The following is a 27,985-nucleotide window of genomic DNA, read 5'->3' as shown; positions in this document are numbered from 1 at the left end:
CCTTCCTACAAAGAGCAATTGGGGGGTCCGGGGCAGCACAGAAAACAAGGGACAGATAGTTGCAAAGATCTAAGCAAGTCGGGGACAGAGTGGGAGCTTCACAGCTCCCTGATATCATCTCTGGCTCCTCCACAGGGAATGCTGAGGTGAAATGGCAATTGAATGTCCTACATTCATTTGTACAAGTGCAGCAGCTTCAGGAGTCTCTCTCTCTCTCTTTCTCTCTCTCTCTCTCTCTCTCGGTCCTTAAGATCCAGATGGATGGCTTTGAAATGGCCTCTTTGGCTGTTCAGGGTCAACTGGGTTTCTACAAGGTCACCACTTAACCCTGCAGCTCTTTGCAGACGCTGAAGTCAGGGCACATGCTGTTAAGCTAGCTAAATGCACTAAAGCAAGAGCTCTTTCACAGACCTGCTGCTACTAAGAGAGCCTGAGGCAGCTCCTGTTAGTCAGCACCTCTGGGGAAAGCATCGACTTCTATTAGCAAACCTTCGGATGCTGAAGTGAAACCATTCAAACCTTTTCCCCCTGGGCGGGGTAGAGAGAAAAGAGAATGCAGAAGAGTCCTGAACTCCTCTCCTGGCAGTGGGACACAGCTGCAAATACTACACTGCGCCTTCAGGGAATGAATCAGGCGAGGACGAGGCCCGTTAGATGCGTGGCTAAGAGGAGTCTGTCTTGACCGGGGCCTTCTCGGGTGAATGCAACAATGCATGTGTGACTGTGGATTGAAGATGGCTCACCCTGTGCTGCGTCGGGTGACTTTGACGCTGAAGTGTTCGAACCAATCCTGGCGCTCTGGTGAGGGGCCACTGCCACCCGCATGGCCTGCTGAGGTGCAGCTCTGGTCACGTCCACACTCCCAGTGCACTATGCATGGTAGCAGGGTGGTTTGGTCGGTCAGCAGGCCTCGTGGTCTGGGCTTCTGACTCCAGTCTTTCTATCAGTTCAAGGTGTCCTGGCCCCCTGGAGAAGGTCCCAGCTGGACTGGTCTCTTTGCTGGTAACCCCTAGCTCTGCCCTCCTTGGGCCAGGAGTCTTAGCTCCGGGATGGGTAGTGGGACCTCGGTCCTCCTTGGCACTGGGTCCCAGCCTAGGGCCATGGAAGTGCAGTGGTGTGAGAAGACCTAAGTTCGGCCAGCCCCTTGCTCACCTTCCCCGGGCCACTTCTTGCCACTCTGCACCTCAGTCTGGTGTATGGTCAGAGTTGACTTAAAAGCCTTTCCTTCAAAATCCCTGCAGTCTAGGGCCGATGCCTGCGGCCCCATTGTGCCTTTGCCCACGGCTCTCCTTCCCTTTTGGGGACTGTTGGGTGGGGAACTGGGGGACATTCACAGCTGGAACAGCACAGTCCCAGTGGGCCCCTGGGGGAAGCCCAACCCCATCTCACAACCTTGGCTATTTGGGGACAGGGGCTGGACCTTCTCCCTCTTCTTTGAGGGTAACTCACCCCTCAGCCTCCTGCTCAGCAGAAGACCCAGGAGCGGGGCACCACAGGGGAAGCTTTCTCCATTGCCACCCCCACTTCACCCGCTCTATGGATAAACAGAGGGATTTAGTCTCCAGGGCCATTGTTATTATTTGTGTTATCATAGGGTCTAGGGTGGGTCTATACTGGGGACTTACATCGCCAGAGCGACAGCTCTCAGAGGTGTGAAAAATCCACCCCCACGAGCGACCTAACCCCTGGTGTAGACAGCGCTAGGTCGATGGGAGAATTCTTCCGTCAACCTAGCTTCTGCCTCTCGGGGAGGTGGATTAACTACAGCGTTGGGAGAACCCATCCCCTTGGCTGATGTAGGTAATGTCTGCACTGAAGCACTGCAGCTGTACTGCCATGGCAGTTTAAGTGTAGACGTGCCCCTCATCATGGACCAGGACCCCATGGTGCTAAGTGTTGAACAGAGACCAAAAAGATGCTCCTTGCCCCAAGGTGGCACTTTTAGATTGTAAGGTATGTGGGGCAGGGACTATCTTTTGGGTCTGTTTGTATAGCACCAGGGCCATTGCTAGGAATTCTAGGCACTACCGTAATATACCTAATAAATTATGTACAGGCCCCAGCACAATGGGGCCCTGGTCCATGACTGGGACTCCTAGGTGCTACTGCATTACAAATAATCAGTAATAATAGCTCTCACCAGCATGAGCTGGGGAAGGAATGTCTGGTCTGGATGTTGTGGACATAGGTAAACAGAAGCCCTTTGTGGCCAGCTTTCACATGGGAAAAGCTGCACACTAGGAAGTTCACTTGGTCTCTTTCCCCCCCTCGCCTCTTAATAAGTGAGAATAAAATCTCCCCAGCACAGAGATACTGATGTTCAGTCATTATATTTCAATCCAAACGCAGTCGAGCTTCTCGGCTCAGCCTAGCGACATGTGGCTTGGTGCTGTGCTGTGAATGTAAATGCTGGTGTCAGCGGTGGCACTGATGTGGTGTCTAAATGTCTCTCTCTTAGGGAGGGGAGTGGACACCTCTAATGAGTTATTAAAAAGGGAAATCGGCAGCTCCGTGGATTTAATTCTGGCTTGCTCAGCAAATGGGCAAAGAAATGAGCAAACAAACCAAGAGCTTGCTTAAAATTCAGACTAGGAGACCTGGGACTTCATGGGATCAGGCCTAGCCTAGCCTGATCCCATGAAGTCCCAGGGGAGATTGCCGAGGGAATGCAGAACATTTCAGGCTGATATAATAATAATATCTGGCTCTTGTCTAGTGCTTTTCACCTAAAGTACTTTACTAAGGATCAGAATCATCGCCAGCATGCATAGGAGGGGGCAAACCCACAAGTCTTCTTCGGCCACACGAATGACAGTTTTCGCTGTAGCTCATTTTGTTTCCTACTGCTGGTGGGAGGTGCCAGAGCAGAAGGCTCCAAGTTATACACAGCTGAATCAGCGACTCTGAAAAAGGTTTGGGGGTCATGGTGGATAATCAGTTGAACACAAGTTTCCAGTGGGACTCTGGCCAAAAGAGCTAATGTGATCCTGGGAGACCCAATACTGGAGGCTTCATGGCCCTGCCACACCCATCCCCAGAAAAGGGCAGTAGAGAGGTCCTCCTTGCTGCCTAGAGTAGCTGTGTGGGAAGCAGCCAATCGGGGCCGAGCAGGCTGGTATAAGAAGAGCTGCAGGGCCAGTCTGTGATTGGTTTCTGGCCAGACCTGGAGGTGTGTGGAGGGTGTGCCTGGCTGAGAGAGCAACAGGACTTTGGACAGAGCTGTGCTGGCAGAGGTTGAGGGGAACGTGAAGGAGCTCTGGGCTGGCTGCTGGGACTTCACCAGGACAAGGCTCTGACGTAAGGGTGAAGAATGTGCTGGAGCCATGGGAAAGTGTCCCAGGGAATCATAGCAGCAATGCAGCTTAAAGGGACATGGCAGATAGCTGCTATCTTTAGGGTCCTTGGGCTGGTACCTGCCACTGGGAAAGTGGCCTGGACTTTGATACACTGGAGAAGGGGATCTGAACTCTTTTAGTGGCCCAGCTGAAGAGCTGGGGCCAGAAAAGCCCAGAGAGGTGAAGAGTCTCCAGGGAGGGAGCCCTGGGTGACATGGTCCCAAACCAGGGCCAGGACTCTTGAAGAGCATGAACAATTTGAGGGAGCCCAGATGGGGCTAAGAGACAGTTTGTATCAGGGTGCTGTGATAGGCCCTACTGGACTGATTGCAGGGCAAGCCCAGAGAGAAGTCTGCAGATCGAAGGAAACTTACAGAGGGTGCTGAGATAGGCCCCCTGTTGGACTTGTGTCCTGGAAAGGGTTTGGTTGGTTTATTTGCTTTTTAATCTCACATACAGACTGTGTGACTTGGCCGAAGGGCTGAGGCACTGAAGATCCACCACAAACTGAGAGAGAAAGAGTACGGGCACATGCACTGAGATGGAGGAGCTCAAAGGTGAGTGCACCCCATTTCTGGAGTGCTGTGTCCAGTTCTGGTGCCCACAATTAAGAAGGCTGTTGATAAGTTGGAGAGGATTCAGAGGAGAGCCATGAGAATGATCAAAGAATTAGAAAAATGTGCCTTATACCGATAGACTCAAGGAACTCAATCTATTTAGCTTAACACAGAGAAGGCTAAGGGGTGACTTGATTAGTCTGAAAGTATCTACCTGGGGAACAAATATTTAATAATGGGCTTTTCAATCTAGCAGAGAAAGGTCCAACACAATCCAGTGTTTGGAAGTGTAAGCTAGACATATTCAGACTGGAAATAGAGGGGAATAGAGGCTTGTGAGCCTAGCAAACTGAAGGGTGAGAGGGCATGTGATTGTTCTCTATAAATACATTGGGTGGGGGGGGGTGAATGCCAGGGTGGGAGAAGAGCTGGCAAAGCTAAAGGACTATATTGGGACAAGAACCAATGGGGACAGACTAGCCATAAATACATCTGTGTTGGAAATGAGGAGAGAGGCTCTAGCCATCAGAAGAGAGAGATTGTGGAACAGCCTCTGGGGTTTAAACAACTTAACTTGTTTTTAATATGGAGCTTGGTAAGTTTGTGATTGGGATTATATGAAAGTTTATGATAACAGGAGGCTGGTCTCAATGTTCCTTACTCAGGCCTTGCCAACGTGCTATACTGCATCTGCTTTGGCTCAGACATGTGAGTGTATGGATAAAAGAAAAGGAAGGTGGAAATTAGGGGAGGCTGGTACAATGGAAGAGCATGTCAGAATGGGTTCCCCAAGCGCACACAGTAATGAACACAAGGTCTGCCAAGGAGGCAGAGGAGCTACCAAGGAGATGGCAAAAGCAAGCTATGGTCCGAGGTGAGAGCGAGCCTGACGTTTACACTAATTCTAGAGCTAGTCTGAAAATCGCATCTCTTCCCCTGTGGACAATTTCAGTGAAAATGTTTTGTTGCAAGGTTCAATGGAAACATTTGAATGTTTCAAAATGTTCAGAAACAAAAATTTCTGCTGAAAACTTTTCCAGATCTGAAAAATGTTTTGGCTTTTGATTTTTCTAATGAAAACCTACAAATTGAAGGAAGCAGCCACTCCCTGTAAATCTTCAGTTTGCCAAAACCTCCTTTTCCCATTTATTTAAAAAAAAAGTTTTTTTTGACAATTTTCATCTGGCCCTGACTAATTCCTCCCCTTCAGTGTGAAGAATAGCTTTCAAAAGAGGCATCAATTACCCAGGGGAAGGAGAAATGCAGCCAAAAGCCAGGGTCATAGGAGGAGAAGTGATCACTAACTTATTGGCATGTTTTTTGTCACCAGTCCAAAGGGCCAGGTGAGCTGCGTTCTGGAGGAAATGAGCTGCATTCTGGCAAAAGGTATACCAGGTGTGTGTAAAACCTCCCTGGAAAACATTGGCTGGGGAGGGGTGAATAGACAGAGCAATGAATGCTAAGAAAGGACTGAGAGAGTCTCTTCCAACCTGATGCTCTCTGAAGCTCATGTTAATAAGAGCACAAACATAAATAGAAGTGATATTTATTGGATTTCCCCCCCTGCAAACTGCATACAAGAGAATCTCTTTGCTAACCCTGAAATGCAGCCAGTTCTGAGCAGGCGTGGGGGCCCTGGCAGTCTGGCAGCATGTAGCAACCATTGTCACAGGAGTGACAAAGGTTGTATGCAGCCCATGCTGCAGGTGGGATTTTAAAAAGGCAGAATGAGTTACCCACGTTGGCGTACATCCAGGACACCAGGGCTCAATTCTCTCCCTATTCTGAACAGCAATACCTTGCGGGTTTTAATAGGCAGCGCCTCCATTTTAAATGAAATCCGGAATCCACCCCAGCACTCCCAGGCAGCATGCAGCAGGCATGGGGCTTGGCACGGATTCACAGGGATCATGCCAGCTGCTGCATTGCCAGGATCGTTTCTTGCAGTGTCCCAGTTTTATCTTAGCCCATAGTATTAGCCAGTGCAGGGTCTTGGCAGGGAGTTCGGCACTTATGGTGTCGGGGCAGCTCCTTACCGCCATGCCCGACATAATGGGGGTAGCTCTTCAGGGCAGAGGACAGAGTCTAGGACAGAGTGGCAACAGCAGGGAAATCCTAGTAGCAGCCACACTGAGGCTAAAGATTTATATGCACATGAAAGGTAATTTGGATTAAGGTAGAGAGGGACTTTGGAGTGCAGTAGCTATTCCTGAATAACTCTTCGTATGGACACTCTTACTCTGGAATCGGAGTGCCTTTTTCTGGATTTGCTTAATACATTTTCAAAGTGGGTTAAGCTAAACAGGAACCAGGCACTTATTCGAGAATAAGGGTGTTCACACCTGGCGCGTTATAGAAGACTTATTCTGGAATAGCTGTTCCAGAATGGGTCCCTGTGTGAAACAGTCCAAAAGTGTATGATTGTATTACTACTCTTAGAGTCCTCATTAAACTAAACCCAAGGGAAAGGGGCTGGTTTGCACTAAATAGACTGGCTGTAAACTGTTCAGAGAGCAGTGGGCATGCCCCCTGCTCAGTCTCTAATCTAAATACTGCCCTGCTACAAGCAAGCTTTCCCTAGCACAGTTGGTAAGCTCCTAGTCCGGCATGCAGGGTGTCTATAGCCATGCTTGCCCTAGGGGAGGAGTTCACAATGGCTCATTTCTCTGAAGTTGGTGTTCGCTGAGTGAGAAGATCAAAGGGGATGTTAAAACTTGCTAAGGGCACATGGGAGGGAGCAGAGAAGGTGGAGGGGACAGAGAGAGGAACACTAAGGACATGTTTATGTAGACAGTAAAGTCTTTGGGGGTAGAGGATGTCTTTTTGTTCTGTTTGTACAGGACCTTGCACCTGGGGCTGTTAACTCTATTCTTCTTCTTCTTCACTATTTGTATTAATAGGAGGAAGTGTCTAATCCAGGTATACATCCAGATGAGATTGCATGGACTGCTCCAGACCTCATCTGGAACACAGTGTGCAGTTCTGGTCCCCCATGTTGAAGACAGATGAATTCAAACTGGAACAGGTGCAGAGAAGAGCTGTGAGGATGATCCGAGGAATGGAAAACACACCTTACGAGAGGAGACTCAAGAAGCTTGGCTTGTTTAGCCTAACCAAACAAAGGCTGAGGGGAAATGTGATTGCCCTCTATAAATACATCAGAGGGATAAATACCAGGGAGGGGGAGGAGTTATTTAAGGGCCAACATTGGCGGGAGAACAAATGACTATAAACTGGTCTTTAGCAAGTTTAGGCTTGAATTAGAGGAAGGTTTCTAACTATCCGAGGAGTGACGTTCAGGAGTAGCCTCCCAAGAAGAGCAGTGTGGGCAGGGGTGCTGGAACAGTTTTTATAGTGGGGCAGGGAAGGGTGGTGAGAGCCAGTGAACCAAACTGTAAACCCTCTACGTGATGAAAACCGTATCCATCCAGGGGATGCAGCAGCACGCCTAGTTCCAGCACCTATGAGTGGGGGCAAAAAATCTAACTGGTTTCAGGACTGAGCTTCATAAGTTTATGGAGGGGATGGTCTGATGAGACTGCCTACAATGGCATGTGGCCCATCTGTGACTGCTGGCAGCAAATATCTCCAATAGCCAGCGATGGGACACTAGATGGGAATGGCTCCAAGTTACTACTAGAAAAGAATTCTCTGGTGTCTGGCTGGTGGGTCTCACCCACATGCTCAGGGTCTAACTGACTGCTATATTTGTGGTTGGGAAGAAATTTTTCCCTGGGTCAGATTGGCAGAGACCCTGGGGTTTTTTGCCGCCTTCTGCAGCATCAGGTACAGGTCACTTGCAGGTTTAAACTAATGTTAATGGTAGATCCTCTAACTCGAAGACTTTAAGCCCTGATTTGAGGAGTTCAGTGACTCAGCCAGAGAAAAGGAGCAGGTGAGTGAGGTTCTGTGACCTGCAATGTGCAGGAGGTCAGACTAGATCGTGCTGGACTTCTAAAGTTTGAGTCTGAGATTGTGTCCAGACATAGATGCTGGAACTAGGGGTGCTGCTGCACCCCCTGACTTGAAGTGGTTTCTATTGTATACAGGATTTACTGTCTGGTTCAATGGCTCTCAGCCCTCCTACTTTAAAAATTGTTCCAGCACCCCTGTTCCAGGGGGACTTTCCATCTTCTCGGGGTTTTGTTCCACTGTTGCTGTTTCTATTCTGGTCCTCTCCCATCCAATGCAAGGTCTAACACCATCTTCCCCACCTCCCAGGAAGCCTTTACCTCTCAGCAGGTAAAATCAATATTATGAACCAATGGCGTTCTATTCAATCTGGACTTAAAGCTGTTGACTGCCAAGCTGCGCCGCTCTGTGCTCCTGTTGGACTGCATGTGTTAAGCAGCTTGGGGCCTACCTACTTCTGGGATGGGAGACTGGACTCCATTCCCCACAGCTGGTGTTGGGTGGTAGTAGATAGTCACTACTGAACCAGGGATACGGAAGATGAGATCTAAAACCAGTCCTTACCACTCGTCTTTTAAAGATCCTATGACATGTTTCTCTAGCCCCAGCCTCCTGATGACATGTGAATACATTCTGCCCACCTACACTTTCCCCTGTCCATTGTGTTCTACTTCACTTCTTGTCCCAAGCAGCTGCATATTATTCTTGGATGCTGTTCTGCCACATTCCACCCCAGAGGCAGCTGTATTTCAGCAGCCGATTAGTGACTTTTATAGAGGCGGCCTGGAAGATGCTGTGAGTTGAAAAATGCTGCGGCAACAGAAGATTATCGGGATTGTAATTCTGCTCAGGCCATGCCATCAGATCCCTGCTTCTAGGGAGGCCACTTCTGTCCATCCCTGAATGTTTTAAGAGCCCATGTGGGGTTTTTCTCGGCAATAGCTTTCAAATCACAGAGCAGTTGCTGTGAGTAATTCTACGGAGTATCGTGTCTTGCATGATCTCTGCTAAGGAATTAGCAAGCAGCAGATCAGTTCTCCCAGCCTCAAAGGCAGAAGGTTTTATAACTTTATATATATTTTATGCAAATGCTGACTTCCCTCTTGGGGCAATGTCTGTGATTAAACCCAATAAGGTTGTGACTCTAACATTTAGATTCCATAGCATCTCCATTACTCTGCCTGCCACTTTGCCTTTGAATACATCCAGCCTCATTAGGTTGTGGGGACACCTTTGATTTCCCCATGGCTGTGTATGCACAGTGGCTCCTATAACACTGATTGATGCCTATACTGAATCCTTCGCGGGATGTGCCTAAGGCTGGATGGCTAATAAACCACAGATTGGAATGGGAGCTGCCAATGTCTGAAGGCAATTAGATTTGCATCTCTTGCCTCAGGTCTAAACAGCCACAAAAGGTTAAGGGTAACATTTTCAAAAGTGCCTACATGACTTGGGAGGAAAGCTGGGTGAGATTTTATTTTCACAGCCAAAACATGTTTTCAGTGAAAAATGCAGATTCAGCGACGCACATTTTGCCATTCCGTGTCAGTTTTGCCAATTTCTTTAAAAAAAAAAATTTAAAAAAAAAAGTTGAAATATGTAATGTTGACATTTTGGAAACAAAATGTTTTGAATTTTTTTGGTTTGAAACAACTTCTCAGTTTGAAACTTCCTCCAGTTTTATTAAAAGGTCAATTTAAAAGATGCTCAATATTGAAACCTGTTTCATTCAGCCCAAAATGAATAATTTTTTGGTTTTGGTGTCCTGGAAATTTTGAGAAATTTTTTTTTTTTTTTTCCTTTTCAGAATTGCCAGCACACCAAAGAATCTGTTCTTTTCACATTTCTCTATTTAGGAATCCAAGGCATCAATGGGAATTAGGCACCTAAATACCCTATTTTCAAAAGTGGCTTAGCATCCTAAGCACCTAAATCACTTTAAACATTTTAGTTTTGGGAGAAAATGGTTTTACTTAATCACGATAGTTCAGTTATTGCAGTGTCACTACAGGGCAGAGTTAAGGTTGTTTTGGGTGCTTAACAGCATTTTTATACTTTTATGTACTTAGATTTCTTTTTAACTTAACTCTGAATGGCTTCAATTTGCAATATTTGCTTTTGGTATAGTTGAAACATCCTTGCAATGTATTTTACCCAGATACTCTCCATTTTAATGTTTTGGGGTTTTGTTGTTGCTGTCTTGGAATGGAATAATATGTGAACAGGCTGATCATCTGCCTTCTGAAAATCCAGCCCCTTGACATTTAAACTAACGCTCCCACAGCCCTCTCCTTGCCTCCTGATCTTTAAAGCCTTCAAGGTCAGTCTTTATGATCATGTCCCAAAGACCACCTCTTCCTCTTCTGTTTAAAAAAGATGAAAAAAGCCTGGAAACAAAAAGCGAAGTGCACATTGGTTATTTCAATGGCTGAATCATTACTGATGTTATACATGACAGCAGGACCTCGGCAAATATCCCAGTATGAACAGGTCCCCTTAACTGTTGCTCTGTAGTATTGCTGATCAAACGGTTCATGACAGAACACATTATTGTGGGAGAATGCTGGGCTGATGGAATCAGAGCATTCCCCAGGAACATGTCAATTCTGTTGAAACTTCCAAAGGAAACCAGGCATTATAGGCTCCTCAGCTCCCCAAACAGATTTTTCCCTCCCATGATATTTTTGGGGGTCCCAATTCGGGAGGAAATGCTTTTCCAAAAAGCTTTGAAATTTTCAAAGGGAGGGAAATTCCATTTTCCACTCAGCTCTAGTCCACCCAGATGTGCGATTAGCCTCTGAGTGGAATTTAGGGTGTTGATTTTTATTCTATAAAGTCCTAAACACCCTGGGTCTGTGCTGCTTCAGAGAGCTTCCCATCTCCCCTCATGATGCTGCCCAGAGTCGTGGTTGGCACAGGGCCACACGCTAACAGCTGTCTGCTCGAAAAGGGCGTGGGCTCATGTCAGGGCTTTTTTAGGGATGGGCCTTTGGCTCTGATACCCAGTTCCCTTTCGGTCTCAGACAGCCTGGATTTTCTGAGCTTTAATGCACACATTGAGGCATATCTGTTTCTTTGGTGTCCATCTGAGAGGCGGGTTGAGGGATAGATAAGATGTAACGAAGTCTTGTTATTGTGGAAAAAAGTAGTATTTTTCTAGAAGAGCCAGGTACCTTTCTCTGTTCTCGCATGCAATCCATGCTCTGTGTAGAATCCAAACTCAACCCCTCCCTGTGGTTTGGATTTATCAGTAGAGAAAGTAACAAATTACAATATTCAGCTCTCCTAAGGATCCTCCCTCAGGGCTACTCAGCCCACACCCTAGCTCCTCTTTTTCCAGAGACTGACTCCCATCTCCTTACTATCCAGGTGTCGTAATGGGCAGAGATGATAGCAAGAAAAATGTTTCTTGCCATTTTTTTCCTGATGAAAAACAATTGATTTTCAAAGAAACAAACTTTCATGAGCAATTTATCTTTCCATTGATATTTTTGATGTTTCAACAAAATGAACTGAAATGGAAAAAAATGCATGTTTTTGTTTTCCCTGTGGGCAATACTTAACATTTTTTGATCAGCTCCAAGTCGGAGCCATCTGCCTCAGTGAGTAAGCAGAACCCACTTGACCCTTCCCTAGCTAACAAGGTGGGATATTTCAGGCAAATAGTGCCAGATAGTTCCCTGCATTTCTGAATATTTGTCTGTGTATATTTTAAATATTTGTAACTGCACCGAGAGCCTCTAGGAACAGGAGCTAGAAAGCAATCTCATTGAACTCAGTCAAATCAATATATGAACACATGCATTACAGTTTGAGCAATCCTGGGCCATATATATAGGTATGGTCCATATGGTTCTAGGAGTAGGGACAGTCTTTTTGTTCAATGGTCATACAGTGCTGACCACCATGGGTCCTTGAGTCATGCCTTCTGGGGGCTTCTGGGCAAAACCACAGTATGAGGGTTGATTTGTATTTATGCCATTGTTCTTTCCAGGCTAACCTGCATCTATCGCCCTGCTGGCTGTTCTTTGCCAGCCGTTATAACCCCTGGCCTAGGTATGATGGATGCGGCTATAGATGCTCTGTTTAATGCTGTGCAGTCACATTGCAAAGATGAATGGACTCAGTGACCTTCTACTTCAAGCAAATTGCAGAACGGCAGCAGAAAAGCAAGTCCTGCTGTGGATGGGCTGAGGAGATGGTGCTCCGTTCATGAAGACATTTTAACAATGATGCACCGAGGGGATTTGTCCTATGAGACTTGATGGGTCGTGGGACTCTGATTTCCAGGCATCACACCTGGGGCGGCCCTGTTGATGTGTTTGGGGCAGGGGTGGGAATGAATGAAGCAGACAAAGCGGGGATCATTTAACCGGGCATCTTACCTCTGCATTCAGACAAACCAGTGAGAGATGGGAGCAGCCAAACACCCTCTTCTTCCCGATTCTCTAGCAATTATCCAGCCACCACCTCTTGATGCACCAATAATGAACCACAGATCTCACAGCATGTTACAAATATTCATGAAAGAAGCCAGGGGAGGTGGGTTGGTTTATTATTATTTTTATTATGCTAACATTATAATGGGTAAACTGAGGCACAGGGAGGCTGTGTGTCTTGCCCAAGGTTAACAGGAGAGTTGGAATAGATCCCAGGAGTTTCCACCTAGCAGGCTGTGTAGCAGACAGCCAGCTGGGACAAAGCTGCGTCTGCCAGATTCTGTCACTAATAAAGCTCCAGCTGCTAAGTGGTGCCGACAAAGTGTCTCTAATTGCTCGTTCAGTGACAAGAGCAGCTTGGCTTGACATTCCCACCCACATGGCATGTTTAGCACCAGGCTGTGACACCCTCTTGGGAAGAAAAGGCCTGTTCGGTGAGCGTGAACGGCCAGCTCAGCTTTCATGTGCTGGAGATGATCAGATAATGGAGGAGCTCAGGGGTGAGAGGAGCTGGTATTAGCGAGTTCCTGTGAAAGGCAGGTAAGCAAGGAGCACCTGCCTATCTCTGGTGTGATCCAGGCTGTGGTTGCTGTTAGGGACCTGCTGGAAGACGCTGCACAATGGGCTGTCAACAACCTGCAATCTTCTTAGCGGAGGCAGAGCCTGCCAATCCAATCCAATCCATGGCTGCCTCCTCAGTGAAGTGTAGAGCCCTGGCATGGCCATGAAGTCTGGTATGACATTGTCTTTTTGGCCACAGCCGCAAGCAGGATCCTCTCATTGGCCCCAAGGTGCGCTGGCTGTCTGCATGTAGACCCTGGCCCATTCCAAAGCACTTCAGAAGGGCCCATGAGTGGGTATACACATGGTCGGGTCACTTGTAAGACTCTGGTTTCTGACGTCAGACCATTCTTCACACCACCTCGATGTGCCAGAGAAATCTGGGCAGGGCAAGTGGGCCCACAATGGGTGCCTGAACCGCAAACTTGCTTTTGGGTGGTAGAAGAGGTCTGTGTACTGCAGTGGGCTCAGGTTTGCCCTGATCTTCTCAACCATTCTGGTTGTAGCATCCTCACGATGGACTTGTGGAGGAAGGTGTTGCTTAACGTGGGGCGTCAGGTCAAATCATCCCACTTACAGTGAGCATGGCTGAGTATAGCTGTACATCAGATTGCTTGACGTGAGCTGAATGGAGCCACACTAGTCCACAGTATTCTCTGCAGGGTAACAGAGGGCTAAGCCAGATGATCAGAGACTTTGAGCGTTTGCTCTCCAGGAAGTCCTCTCAGTTTGCTTAGAAGATTGTTACACATCCTCAGCTGGTTAAGACATGTGAGAGAACTCTCTAGGGTTACTCCGAGGTAGACTGGGTGGGATTCCAGTTTCAACTGATGACCACTGAGAAAAAATTTCAGTTCTTGATCTGCTCTGGTGTTGTAAAGATGGGAGATGCTCAGAACTGTCTTGGTCATACTTGGTTGTAATTGCCACCGGCTCCAGTATTCAACAATCTTAATCAAGTCTGCACTGATGGTGTCTTTAAGTTCTGGGAATGACTGTGGTTGGACACCTTAGCAAATGTCATCCGCATATGTGAACTTGCGGGAGTGGCTGAACGGAACTTTCCTTCCCTTTCCTAATGTTCTGGTCACTTTTTTGACTGCTGCTGCACATTGAGTGGATGTTTTTCAGAGAATTATCCACAGTGGCTCCAAGATCTCCTCCTTGAGTGGTAACAGATAATTTAGACCCCATCATTTTATATGGATAGTTGGGGATTATGTTTTCAATGTGCATCACTTTGCATTGTCAACATTGAATGTTGACATTCTGCAGAAAAGGACCTGGGAATTACAGTTGACGAGACGCTGGATATGAGTCAACAGTGTGCCCTTGTTGACAAGAAGGCTAACGGCATACTGGGCTGCATTAGAAGGAGCATTGCCAACAGACCAAGGGAAGTTATTATTCCCTTCTATTTGGCACTGCAGAGGCCACATCTGGAGTACTGTGTCCAGTTTTGGTCCCCCAACTACAGAAGGGATGTGGACAAATTGGAGAAAGTACAGTGGAGCGCAACCAAAATGATTAGGGGACTGGGGCACATGACTTATGAGGAGAGGCTGAGGGAACTGGACTTATTTAGGCTGCAGAAGAGAGGAGTGAAGGGGGAATTTGATAGCAGCCTTCTACTACCTGAAGGGGGGTTTTAAAGAGGATGGAGCTAGGCTGTTCTTAATTGTGGCAGATGACAGAACAAGGAGCGATGGTCTCAAGTTGCAGTGGGGGAGGTTTAGTTTGGATATTAGGAAACACTATTTCACTGGGAGGGTGGTGAAGCACTGGAATCGGTTATCTAGGGAGGTCGTGGAATTTCCTACCTTAGAGGTTTTTAAGGCCTGGCTTGACAAAGCCCTGACTGGGATGATTTAGTTGGGGTTCGTCCTGCTTTGAGCAGGGGGTTGGAATAGATGACCTCCTGAGGTCTCTTCCAACCCTAATCTTCTAGGAATGTCATCTGCCATTTTGTTGCCCCATCACCCAGTTTTGTGAGATCCCTTTGTAACACTTCACAGTCAGCGTTGGACTTAATTATTTTGAGCATTTTAGTATTCTCTGCCACCTCACTATTTAATTTTTCCAGATCGCTTATGAATATGTGGAACAGCACTGGTCCCAGTACAGATCCCTGGGGGACACTGCTATTTACCTCTCTCCATTCTGAAAACTGACCATTTATTCCTACCTTTGTTTCTTGTCCATGAGAGGACCTTCCCTCTTATCCCATGACTGCTTAATTTGTTTAAGAGCCTTTGGTGAGGGACCTTGTCCAAGGCTTTCCGAAAGTCCAAGTACACTATATCCACCATATATCATCCTTGATCCCAAACTAGTTCGAGAGGGACCCCTGTAGTCAGGAAAGGAATTGCTGCTGCTGAGCTCAAATGGCATCCTGCAAAAGGAGGGAACCTAGGACTTGAGATCAGGAGTTGTGTGTGGGGAAGAGAAGCACAAATAAAGCACAGAATTCACATTGGAGCAGAACTAAACAACCCCCTGTACCCAAATCTGTTGACCTGACTCATCCACTAGCCAGTTGTTTCCTAGATATTATTTATTGCAAGGCAGAACTATAACTCCTAGTTCTTTGTTTGATCTCGGCGCTATTGACTCACTGGCTTCAATCCAAGGGATTTGTCAGAGCTCCCTGTGTGCCTACCTGAGCCTGTGCTCTCCATCTTCTGCAAGGATGAGATTTGCCTTCTCTCTCTCCCACCATCTCTCTTCTGTTCCCTCAGCAAAATCATCCTGGAAGGCCCTTTGCCTTTCCATAGCTCGCCCCCATGCAATCTGTCTGTCTGCTTCAAGGCTTTGGTACTCAGGAAAATTACTGAGCTGACAGTCCCGTCTCTTGTAACTGGCTAGGAATTACTCCCAGTGGGTATGACTGGTATCTGTTGGGGAGTGTGGGGTGTGAACTTCTCTCGAGCACTCCAGCAGGAGAGGTGCAGTGAACCACAGCTGCATACAGAGAGACACCATGGCGTAGTGGGGATCCCACCTACTGCCCCCCCCCCAAAGACTGGCCTCACTTCAGTTAAAGAGCCAGGCCCGGCAGCTGTATGCAGTAGGTTGTTATAGTCCAGGGCAACCTTTCAGAAGTGGTGTGCCGAGTCTTCATTTATTTACTTTAATTTAAGGTTTCGCATGCCAGTAATACATTTTAACGCTTTTTAGAAGTCTCTTTCTACAAGTCTATATATTATATAACTAAACTATTGTCGTATGTAAAGTAAACAAGGTTTTCAAAATGTTTAAGAAGCTTCATTTAAAATTAAATTAAAATGCTGATCTTACGTTGCTGACCCCCTCAGCCTGTTGCCAGCCTGGGGTTCTGTTCACCTAGGCCGGCAGCAGGCTGAGCGGGGCCGGTGACTGCGACCCCAGCTGGCAAGGGGCCGGCAGCCGGAACCCCAGACTGGCAGCGGGCTGAGTGGGGCTGGCGGCTGGGACCCCAGACTGGCAGTGGGCTGAGCGGCTCAGCCCGCTGCCACTTAGCCCCCTGCCGGTCTGGGGTTCCGTCCACCGGCTCCTGCCAGCCGGGGTCCCGGCTGCTGGCCCCGCTCAGCCCGCTGCTGATCTGGGATCCCAGCCCTGTCCACATAGAGTGGGAACCTACCTTCTCCCTAGTTCTAGCCCATTCTCTTCCTCTCTCTCTGCACTGAGCTGAGGGTGGGAGTGCACTGAGCCCAGGGCTGGGGGTGAAGGAGCAAGCTGAGGGTTGAGGTGTAGGGTCTGGCCAGGAGCTAGAATGAGGGAGGAGGCTCAGGGTTGGGGCAGGAGGTTTGGGTGTGGAGTGCTTATCTGGGCAGCTCCCATTTGGTGCGAGGGGTGCAGGTAGGAATGGGAGGGGTGCAGGAGCTCCCATTTGGTGTTCAGGGTGGGGGTGAGAACGTGGGGGGTGCAAGAGTCAGGGCATGGGGTGTGGGGGGGCTGGGTATGTGTGGGGGGGCTGGAGTCAAAGTTGGGGTTGTGGGGGGGTGCAGGGGTCAGGGTTGAGGGCTGGGTGTGCGTGAGGGGTGCTGGGATCAGGGCAGAGGACTGGGGGTGTGTAAGGGGGGTGCAGGGGTCAGGGCAGGGGGCTGGGAGTATGTGTGTGGGGGTGCAGGGGTCAGAGGAGGAGGCTGAGGTGTGTGTGTGGGTGTATGGGTCAGGGCAGAGGGCTGGGGGTGTGGGCTAGGGTCATGGGGATGGTCCCAGCCCCCTGCCCAGAGTGGCTCATGGCAGGGGGCTGGAGGGGATATGCCCCAATTCCACCCCCATGCCCCAAGGCCCCATCCCCACTTCTTCTCTGCCTCCTCCCCGGAGCAGCAAGCGCACTGCGGCTCCCCTTCTCCCCCTCCCCTGCAAGGGCCATCAGCTGATCTGCGGCAGGGAGGGAGAGGAGGAGGGGCAGGACCCCAGCAGGCTGGGGGAAGAGGCGGGGGGAGGGGGAGAAGAGGAGGGGCAGGACCCCAGCAGGCTGGGGGAAGAGGTGGGGGAGGAGGAGGGGCAGGACCCCAGCAGGCTGGGGGAAGAGGCGGGGGGAGGGGGAGAAGAGGAGGGGCAGGACCCCAGCAGGCTGGGGGAAGAGGCGGGGGGAGGGGGAGAAGAGGAGGGGCAGGACCCCAGCAGGCTGGGGGAAGAGATGGGGGGAGGGGGAGAGGAGGAGGGGCAGGACCCCAGCAGGCTGGGGGAAGAGGTGGGGGGAGGGGGAGAGGAGGAGGGGCAGGACCCCAGCAGGCTGGGGGAAGAGGTGGGGGGAGGGGGGGGAGGAGGGGCAGGACCCCAGCGGGCTGGGGAAGAGGGGGGGGAGGGGGAGAGGAGGAGGGGCAGGACCCCAGCGGGCTGGGGGAAGAGGCGGGGGAGGGGGAGAGGAGGAGGGGCAGGACCCCAGCGGGCTGGGGGAGAGGCGGGGGAGGGGGAGAGGAGGAGGGGCAGGACCCCAGCAGGCTGGGGGAAGAGGCGGGGGAGGGGGAGAGGAGGAGGGGCAGGACCCCAGCGGGCTGGGGGAAGAGGCGGGGGAGGGGGAGAGGAGGAGGGGCAGGACCCCAGCGGGCTGGGGGAAGAGGCGGGGGAGAGAGAACTTGCCTGCCCTGCAGCAGCAGCAGCTGGCAGGACCAAGCTTCTTCACCCTGCCCGCGTGGGTGGTGGGGGGGACAGAGAAGAGAGGGCTGGGGCGGGCAGGATTTTTAATGGCTCGCTGCTGCCTGCCAGGGTCCTGACCTGGGTTTGGCAGCGGGCTGAGCGGGGCTGGTGGCTGGGACCTGGCAGGCAGCGTGTCATTAAAAATCTTTGGCACGCGTGCCATAGGTTGCCGACCCCTGTTATAGTCAGTGGGGTCAGTCACTAGCAGGCCCCCCTGCACTAAGCCAGCATGTGGCATCAGTGTCCCACATGTTCCCCCACTCCCGGTAGGACTGTCCAGGGTTCTGTCTCCATTCCTGTTCAGTCCTTGGCCTCTGAGTTATCAAGGAAGCCAATCAGCATCACAGGGATGGTGATTTTTTTGTGACCTGGACAGATCTCCACTCGGAATTGGGTCAGACCCATGAGGTTGTTCCACTTGACACTCCTAACTGCCATCAGACAGCCATGTCTCCTGCTTGCTTCTTGCTCTGGGATGGATTTGAATCGGTGACCTAGAAGCAAAATGCTCCATAGCCTGGCTGTGTTTGTAGAGCACACTGCCTTTTGTGGGTTTGTTTCTCAAGCTCACTAATCTCAGGAGACAGGTGTGAGATGCCCAGCCACCGCCTGGAGACACTGTCTGTAGAGTGACCCTTGAGACACTGAGGCCATTCACACCTAGGGAGTGAACACCAGCATCCTGGCCAGATCCAAACTCGGGCTGTTCAGACGCCAGGACTGGATCAGATCCGTGTGGTCCAGCATCTGGTTCCAACAGTGGCCGGCCCCTGATGCTATAGAGCAAGGAGCAAGAAACACCTTAATGTACACTGATGGAATAACTTGCTCTTAGGGGAAGTTCCTTCCTAACCTGAAGGCCCTGATCCTCAAAGGTATTTAGGTGCCTGACTTAGGTGTCTAAACACCTTTGAGGATCTGGCCCTCAGTGGCTGCCTTATGCCCCAAAGCAGGAGGGTTAATAGAGAGATAGGGTTGCTACCCCTGAGATGCAGAAAAACTGGCCATCCCCTACTATTAAGATGATGTGGCCTTGGCCATTGGGAATGAAGAAAAAAAGAAATTTTAAGGGGGAGGAATAGCTCAGTGGTTTGAGCATTGGCCGGCTAAATCCAGGGTTGTGAGTTCAATCCTTGAGGGGGGCCATTTAGGGATCTGGGGGCAAAAATTGGGGATTGGTCCTGCTTTGAGCAGGGGGTTGGACTAGATGACCTCCTGAGGTCCCTTCCACCCCTGTTATTCTATGATTCTACCAACTAAAAGGGTTCTAGAGTTGACCCAGTTGCTGAACCTCCGTTCTGTCCTGCTTTCAGAGCCCTTGAGGGAACGCCACTACTGTCCCCTCCCAGCTTCCCCCACCGCACTGCTTATCCCTTCCTGCTAGCAAGCTTCAGGCCCATCCTGCTTCCTGGGCTCTGACACTGAGAGGAGCTGCCATGGTTGTACAGGTGAGGGCCCAGCACGCAGACCCAGGTGCTGGCTGTGCGTCCAGCCATGTGACTTGCATGGCTGGTAGTTACAAGATCGCTGCATGCGATCAAATACCCCAGCATATTACATCTTTTGACCAGCAACCAGCAAGGCAGTACAAAAACCAGCCAGGCTGCTTAAAAACCAGCCAGGTGGCCACTATAGCATCTGCAATGCAGAGCAGAATTATGCCTGTAGATGCTGAACTTTACAGTTTCCTGTGGTTGCCATTTACAGAGATATGACTGCATGCACAATGAGCCGGGCAACCTTGAAAAACTCCTGGTGCCGGAGCAGCGTTGGCCATGGGATGTAATGAGACAACCCCAGGCTTGCCGCAAGGACACTAATTGGTGCAAAAGCACTTAGCAAAGGCTAATAGCTCTGCGAGAGGAGCTGTAGATCGGAGTGTCAGGTTGGGTAATTTGCTCCTGATTATATGGCCCAGGTAGGAAATTAGTTTCTTATTAATGCAATTAATGCCGTAGCATTAGTTTAAGTATTTAATTAGCTGACAAGGAAGCCGAAGCTCCAAGCAGACAGGTGCAGCTCAGGTGCCGGGCTGAAAGAGCAGGGGGTTCTCCCAAGCAAGGCGGGGTGCTGAGTGGGGAGATGAAGGCAGGGGAATCATTAGATTCACCCCTTTCTCTTTTAGCAGAGGTGTGACTGTCTTTCTCTCCGTCCTTTAGGGAGATGAGTGCACTGGACCACATTCTGGTTGCCGGGGGAAGTGCAGTCACTGCACTGAAGTGAGTGACACCCACCCCCATTTCTTCCAGAGGCTCTTGCAGACCCCGGACCAAACACCCCCAAATGTTGGGGGAACTTTGCAGCAGGATCCTGGCTTTGTGCTTTCTGTCTCTCATCAGATCCTGGCTCTCAATCCTGCCCTGCGCTGGGGTGATACCACGCTGCCCTGCTCCAGCAGGAGTGCTGGGGGTGCAATATCTCCTAGCGCTCCCGAGCGGGAAGGAAGGGCCAGGTTTTTAAAGGCATGTAGGCACCTAACTCCTATGGGAATCAATGGGAGTTAGGCAGTGGTGAGCTGGAGCTGGTTCACACCGATTCGCTAGAACCGGTTGTTAAATTTAGAAGCCCTTTTAGAACCGGTTGTTCCGCGAGGGACAACCGGTTCTAAAAGGGCTTCTAAATTTAACAGGCCAAAAGTGGCACCTTAGGCGCCGACTCCATGGGTGCTCCAGCCCTGGAGCGCTCAAGGGGAAAATTTGGTGGGTGCAGAGCCCCCACTGGCAGCTCCCCGCCCCGCGCCTGGCCCCAGCTCACCTCACCTCCGCTCAGCCTCCGCCTCGTCCCCTGAATGCGCCGCCCCGCCCTGCTTCTCTGCCCCCCAGGCTTCCCGCGAATCAGCTGTTCGTGCGGGAAGCCGGGGAGGGCTGAGAAGCAGGTGGTGGCTTCCCGCTCAGGCCCAGGGAGGTGAGCTGGGGTGGGGAGGCGCGAGGAGGGCCGCCCGCGCCGCAGCAGGTAACCCGGGGGCGGGCACAGGGGAACCGCTCCCCGCCCCAGCTCACCTCTGCCACCCTTGGCCTGAGCGGGAAGCCGCCACCTGCTTCTCCGCCCTCCCAGGCTTCCCACGCGAACAGCTGATTCGTGGGCAGCCGGGGGGGGGGAGAAGCAGAGCGGGGGGACGTTCAGGGGAGGAGGCAGAGCGGAGGTGAGCTGGGGCCGGGCGCGGGGCAGGGAGCTGCCAGCAGGTGCTCTGCACTCACCAATTTCCCCCATGGGGGCTCCAGCCCCGGAGCACCCAAGGAGTCGGCGCCTAAGGCGCCACTTTTGATGTGATCAGTTGTGGGAGCAGCCGCTCCCCCTGCATCCCCCTAGCTACGCTCCCCGTCCCAAGGAGCCAGAGGGACCTGCCTGATGCTTCCTGGGAGCTGCTCCTGGTAAGCAGCTCTGGGACTCCCCACCTTGCCCCCCTGGCAGGTCCCTCTGGCTCTTAGGGGTTGGGTCGGCACCGACTATGGTGGCCCACGGGACCCTCCTGCCCGGTTCTGGGGGCAGTCAGGGGACAGGTGAGTGGGGTGAATGGGGCAGGGGTCCTGCGGGGGGCGTCAAGGAATGCAGGGGGGTTGGATGGGGCAGGAGTCCCGGGGGGCGGGGGTGGGCAACGACCCCCTTGTGGGGTGAGGAGGGAACCCGTTGTTAAGATTTTGGCAGCTCATCACTGGAGTTAGGTGCCTGCATGCCTTTAAAAACCTGGCCCACAGTGCCTGTTTGCTGTGCAATTCCTTCGGGCTCACCACATGCCCTTAGGGCATCTGGCCACCTGCTTTGCTGGCCATTGGAGAGGAGGGTTTAGGGCCAAGGCCTCACGTCGTTGCTAGTCATGAGGGGGGGGGGTTGTGCTCTTGGGGGCTCTTGCCTGTGTGTGTGGAAGGGGATCAAGTCCCGGCTTGTGCACTGGGTAGAGTCACTGCTGGCTTTTGCTGAGCAGATTGGCCCTGAGCATAGGTGCTGGAACTAGGGGGGCTGCAGCACCCCCTGGCTTGAAGTGGTTTCCATCATATGCAGGGTTTACGGTTTGGTTCAATGGCTCTCAGCACCCCCACTGTACACATTGTTCCAGCACCCTGGCCCTGAGCCAGGAACAGTTTTCTGTTCTGCTCAGGAGCCTTCGCCTGTATTTTGGCTGTGCTGGAGGCTGAGGTTTAGGATCCTCTCCCAGGGCCATCTCCATAGTGCTGGCTTTCTGCTGCTCACCGTGGCCTTAAATCACCTTGCTGGGAGGGTGAGTACCAATTTACAAGTGTGGGCGCTGCCCGCACTGCCTCTGACACTGCCCCGCTCCCTTAAAGATGGCAGAACCCTGCCGGGTTTGCAGGCTGCTCGCTCGGGATGCGCTGCCCTTTCCCTTTGGCACCTTGGCTTTGCAGCGGCCCTCTCTGTGCCCTGTGATCGACAGTGCAAGGCATATCTGTGGGCGCATGGGGGCAGGACAGCGTACTCAGCACCGGCCAGAAGGTGGGGTCTGTGACCAGAGCTCCTGGAGGAGCTGTTTGCATGTGGCTGGTAACAGATGTTTACCCAATACATGAGCCTTCGTCGGCCCACAGCAGCCAGCCTCGGACCAGTATGTCCTTCTCCCCGCCCCCTGCTGCAGCCCCTTGGCTTGATCCAGCTGTTTTAATTTGGCAGGAGCTAAAGCCAAGTGCCTGATCAGTGGGAGCACATGTGTATTTCCCTTCCACCCTTTGCAGCCCTGCTCTGCGGTTCCTATTCATAGCCTCACTCCTCCTCCCATTGCTCCAGAGCTGTGCACAGCTGGGCCTGGGAGCAACTGATGCCCTGCCCCAAAGGGCTGCGCTAAGACACACCACAGGCAGGAGAATGTAAGAACGTCCAGACCGGGTCAGACAAAAGGTCCATCAGGCCCAGTGTCCTGTCTTCCGACAGTGGCCAATGCCAGGTGCCCCAGAGGGAATGAACAGAACAGGAAATCATCAAGTGATCCATCCCTTATTGCCCATTCCCAGCTAGGAGGAGGCGGTGGATAATGCTTGTAGGCTCGCTGGGGTCGGGGTGCAGAAATGATGGAGGGAAAGTAGTTGGAGGAGGGGAGACCTGGAAGACTATAAACCCCGTATGCTGCCCTCGCATTGACCTTCTTCCTGGGCCAGGCACTGAGCGGATTCAGCCTGGTGGTGTGCATGCCGCTCAGCTGGCTTAAACAGAATTGTGCCTATTTACACCAAGTCTAGCATTTGACGCGTGCCTTAAAGGTCCCTTGGTTCCAGGGATAAGCTGAACACAACGGAAGCTCTGACTTCCTGTCTCAGACCCCCGTGCTGGAATCTAATTCACATCCATAATATGTCCAGATCAGCTGTGTCTGTGGGTCAGAGGCTGAGCTGCAGATACTGATCCTTCAGCACAGACTTAGGTTCCAAAGCTGAGTTACTTTGCAGAATGTTGTTTGCCTCTGGAGACCCAGGCATATGCCTGGAGGACCATACGCAAGGATGTTTCTCACCGGTACAATAACAGAGAAGCTACAAGCTAGAATGGAGGTGCAATGGCAAGAATGGGGGTGCTCTGCAGACTGGGGTGGAAGTAGATGAGCAGAGCCAGGGATAGATTCTTCTATAGTATCTGTCTTCATTATATCTAGCCAGGGAAATTAACTTCCAATCCCGAGCAAGAACTATTCATTCCTCCCCTGTGTAAATAGCAAAAGATGTCCCCCCTCTCCAGCCCACATTTCTGTGGCTAATATCAGAACAGATGAGGTGGAGGCAGAGAGCAAGAATGGGACCATTGAATCATGGTCTGTACAAGGATGTTCAGCTTTGGGAAGGCATCTGACAATCCTGATTAACAGCCTCTTCAGCAGTTGGGTGCAGGGAAACGCAGTGGAAGCGCTGGGCCATGTCAGCTTTAGAATCAAGAAGGCTGAAAGAAGCAATTTTCCCCTCCTGCAATCCAGTTAATTCTGATTTAATTGCTAGCTCTTTTTGCATAGGTTGCCCAGTATTGCTACTATCTCCTTGCCTCTGCCATCCAAGCATGGGTCCTGCTGCTGACATGAATGCTGCTCTGGCTTGGATCATGTCTGGAGCCATTTTACTGCCCTCAAATATTTCCTTGTGATTAAGTAGTCCCAAGGCAGAAATGCACTTGTAAAACTGGATTCTCGGGGAACAGTTTATTACAAAGTGGCAACAAAGAACAGAAATGATTTTATTGCATTTTTGCAAAATCTGGTCTGAATTAAATGCTGATGCAAGATAGATCTGGCTGGGAATCTTCCATCCAAACATTGATTTTTGACAGAAGATGTGGTTTCTGCAAAAATATATATTTTCCATGGTTTGCTGTGCTGAAACTTTTCAGGTTTCCATTGGTAAAAATCAGAAACGAAATATTTGGGTCACCCAGAATAAAAACAGCTCATTTTGGGTCAGCTCAATGCTAATCTGTGCTCGCCTGAGCTGCCACAGTTCCTGGTGGGGAGCTGTAGTTTGGGTACTTCCCGATGGGCCAGGCTCTTGAACTGGACTGCGTCTTCTATGCAATGTCAAGAGGTCAAGTACTGAATGGGCAATGTGGCCTGAATGCAGTCTCACTTCCTCTGACCCACAGACATCCCACTGTCTGTATCTCCAACAGCTGGAGATGGGACACTTGATGGGGCGGGCTCTGAGTTACTACGGAGAATGCTTTCCCAGGTGTCTGGCTGGTGGGTCTTCCCCACATGCTCAGGGTATAACTGATCATCATATTTGGGGCGGAGAAGGAATTTCCCACTGGGTAAGATTGGCAGAGACCTTGGGGCATAGGCGGTGGGTGAGCCCCCACCAGCACCAGCTCCCCCCCCCCCCCAGTGCTGGGCCACCTGCCCCAACACCGGGCCAAGCTGCTGGCCCCCTCAGCGCTAGGCTGGCCCCTATGTCACCCTGGGCCACTGGACCAAGCTTCTTCCCCTCCCCCCGGGCCGCCCCGAGTGCCACCCCAGGCCTCTGGTGGGCCCGAGCTCCAGGCCACGGTCTGGAGCCTGCCAGCTTAAGGGTAGATGGGGAGGGAGGGTGGGGCCTCGGGGCAGAACATGGGTGAGGCCATGCCTGGGTCAGGGGAGGCTAGGCCTATCTTGGCCATTGATACCCGCAGCCTATGCCCTGGGCATTTGTCGTCTTTCCTGCAGCTAGCGTGACCAGATGTTTCGATTTTATAGGGACAGTCCCCATTTTAGGGGCTTTTTCTTATATAGGCACCTATTACCCCCCAGGGTAAAGGTCAGTTGCAGGTTTGAACTAGAATAAATGGTGGATTCTCTGTAACATGAAGTCTTTAAATCAAGTTTTGAGGAAGTCAGTAACTCAGCCAGAGGTTCTGGGCCTGTTTGCAGGAGTGGGTGGATGAGGTTCCGTGGTCTGGGGCATGTGGGAGGTCAGACTAGATCATGTTGGTCCCTTTCTGGCCTTAAAGTCTCTTAGTTGAGGGCTAAGGGTGTTTGGACAGACTGCAGTACTGCTGAATCTCTGTCCCCATTCCGTGGCTCTCAGAGGGATTCAGTTTTCAGAACTGCTAATCCAGCACCTGTTACTTGCATGGAAGCAATTTTTAAAAAAAGAAATTGCTCCCTAGCTTTGATTAGACAGGGAATTTCAAAAGCACAAAGATCAGAGGAGAGGCCCAGCGGTTTCCCCTGCTCTCCGGGCTCGCATTTAGACCACAGTTGTTCTCTCCGCTGTCTCTGCTTGCAGGGAGTAGTAGGTTGCCAGTGCTGAGTGCTTGATACGATGATCAACTTATTGTTCTGTTCCCTGGCCAAGAAAATAAATGGTTCTGATTGCATTCTAGGACTAATATTTATAACTGCAATTTAGGATAATAGCACTGGTGATGTGTTGCACTGTCCTTCTCCCTTGGCAATTTTCTTCAGGTAGTTGCCAAGAAACCTTGATGGCCTAATGGGCCTGCACACATTTGCTACCTGCTGTCATACATGAGCTTTTTCTACCGCCCGCGCTTTGCTTTTGTCTAATGTCGCTGATGAGACTCCTGCAGACGCAAGACACTGAAGGCCTGTGGTGTATGAATCTGTCCTGTCTTCTGGTTTTTACTGATCTTTATGTACGTGTTTCCTGGGGCTGTGATTTTGCCTGTTTAACTGGGATAGGCCTGCTCAGACCTTGGAGATGAAACCTCCAAGGAGAACCCTGTTTCTAGTTCATTATCCCATCTGATGCTGATGCCAATGTGCCATCATGGCATTAGGGGGCGATATGTTGTGGGAGGTGGGGTCAGGACAGTGGTAGTTACAATCTAGGCGGGACAGGTCGTGTTAAAGTTGCTTGATACTTCCCATTACAAGACCCTGTTTTCAGTTACTTAGAACTTTGCTGAATTTTATCTGTTTGGTTGAAATTTTCCGTGCCAGGTGTCTCCCACTGGCTGAATATTTCTGGAAAATTTCAGTCAGAATGGTTGATTCCGCTGTTTCTGAGATCAAGGTGAGGGGGAAAATACATTGGTTTGCCCATGTAAAAAACATTCTGGCGAACTTTTTTTGAGATGATCTAGCACCCCTGTGCTTTGGAGCACAGATTTAAAATTTGGCCCGGAGGTGGCTTTAGGTCAGGGATGTGCCTTTTGCTAAGCCCGTGAAAATCTATCCACCTTTGGCCAAGTTATAAGTCTCTGAAAAATTGCAGTTTGCACATGTTCAGTAGAGACTTCTACATTCACAGCTAAATTCCTCAAAGATCCCAACAACACTGGAGCCGGGGTAGGGAGATTGGGACTGGGAGCCAGTGGGAATGGGAAGCATGGGTGGGAGAGGGGGATTACTGGAGGCAAGAGCGGGGGAGTGAGACAGATCAGAGGAAGAGAGGGGAACTGGGATTGGTTGACCAAGGGGATTGACTGGGTGTGGGGGACAGACTGGGGGAAGTCCAGAGGGGTGAGACGAGGACTTGCTGGGCAAGGAGACTGGGAAGAGAAGCTGAAGGAAGGAGACTGAAATTGGCTAGGTGAGGAGAATGGACTGTGCCAGGGACCTGCTGGCGGGTCCGGGGCACGAGTGGGAGCAATGGGCAGAAGAGTCTGTGCCCGGTACAGCACGTTCCCCTCCAAAGGAGCCCGAGTCTCACCATTCCTCTGTTGTCAGCAAATATCTGTGAAACCCACCCTCTCCCTCTAGTGCTGTGCCACCTAGGGGATGGCAACCTACTGCTGCTACCGGTCACTCTGTTAGCTCACGTGGCAGAGGTCTGGGTGGTGGATCTAAAGCTTCCAACCCTGCAGATGACCCTTATTGATATGATGGAATTTCTGTTTTGTTGAAAGCCTAGGAAATTGCCCACAAGAAAACTACCTTAAAGAGCTTTCTTCAGCAGGAAAAGTCAAGCACCCCAAAGCTAGGAAATACCAGAATTAAGCTGGCCTGTACAATGTTATTTTGCCCCCTTTGTGCATAAGCATTAAACCATGGTTTTTAATTAGGTGATCACACACTGGGTTTTTTTTTCTGGAGGACCGTGGTCTCATTCAGTGCACAGGATGGACGGTGGTCACTGAATGAACAACTAGCTATTCAATATTTTGTTTTCTCCTCATTGTTCAGTGTGTGGCCCCATGCCTTATTTACTGCATGCTATTCCTATATTTATCATTAGAATCAAAGACCAATGGATTATGACATGTGTTTACCAAGGGATGTTGTTACACGGCCGGCAATCACATGGTTGCCAAAAGCCGTAGTGGTGCGATAAGATCGTCAGTGACGGACATAGATTGAGCATTTAGCCAGAACATCTTAAGGACCTAAGTAGAAATGGATCCAGGAGGCACTCAGTCTGCAAGCAAGCTGCTCCTCTTTGGGGTTTGCACTGCTGCTGATTCCTATCTATGTCCTGTATTTTGTAAAACACTTTGAGATCGTTGACAAAATGCACTGTGAAAATGTGAGAAATTATTATATTAGTAAACCTTTTTTCTCTTTTATAAGCTAAGTCCAAACTTTAACTCACAGCTGTCATGATAATTACCCCTTTTATGCAATCCTTGAACAATAGTCTAATAAATTTGGTATTGTGCTGTCATCTAGCCAGCTACTTGTCATCTA

At 50.6% G+C, this 27,985-nt stretch overlaps 1 long non-coding RNA gene across 1 annotated transcript; it reads left to right on the top strand.

The window, feature by feature from the left end:
* The first annotated feature begins 3,160 nt into the window (after positions 1–3,160).
* Positions 3,161–20,453, top strand: LOC122457625. Its single transcript, XR_006277262.1, has 3 exons — positions 3,161–3,297; positions 19,248–19,382; positions 20,094–20,453. It is a non-coding gene; the product is annotated as an uncharacterized LOC122457625 (long non-coding RNA).
* The last annotated feature ends 7,532 nt before the right edge of the window (positions 20,454–27,985 follow it).

The sequence above is a fragment of the Dermochelys coriacea genome, chromosome 27 (assembly GCF_009764565.3).
Source record: "Dermochelys coriacea isolate rDerCor1 chromosome 27, rDerCor1.pri.v4, whole genome shotgun sequence".
In the NCBI taxonomy this organism is placed as follows: Eukaryota; Metazoa; Chordata; order Testudines; family Dermochelyidae; genus Dermochelys; species Dermochelys coriacea.
This window is presented reverse-complemented; position numbering and strand designations above follow the sequence as displayed.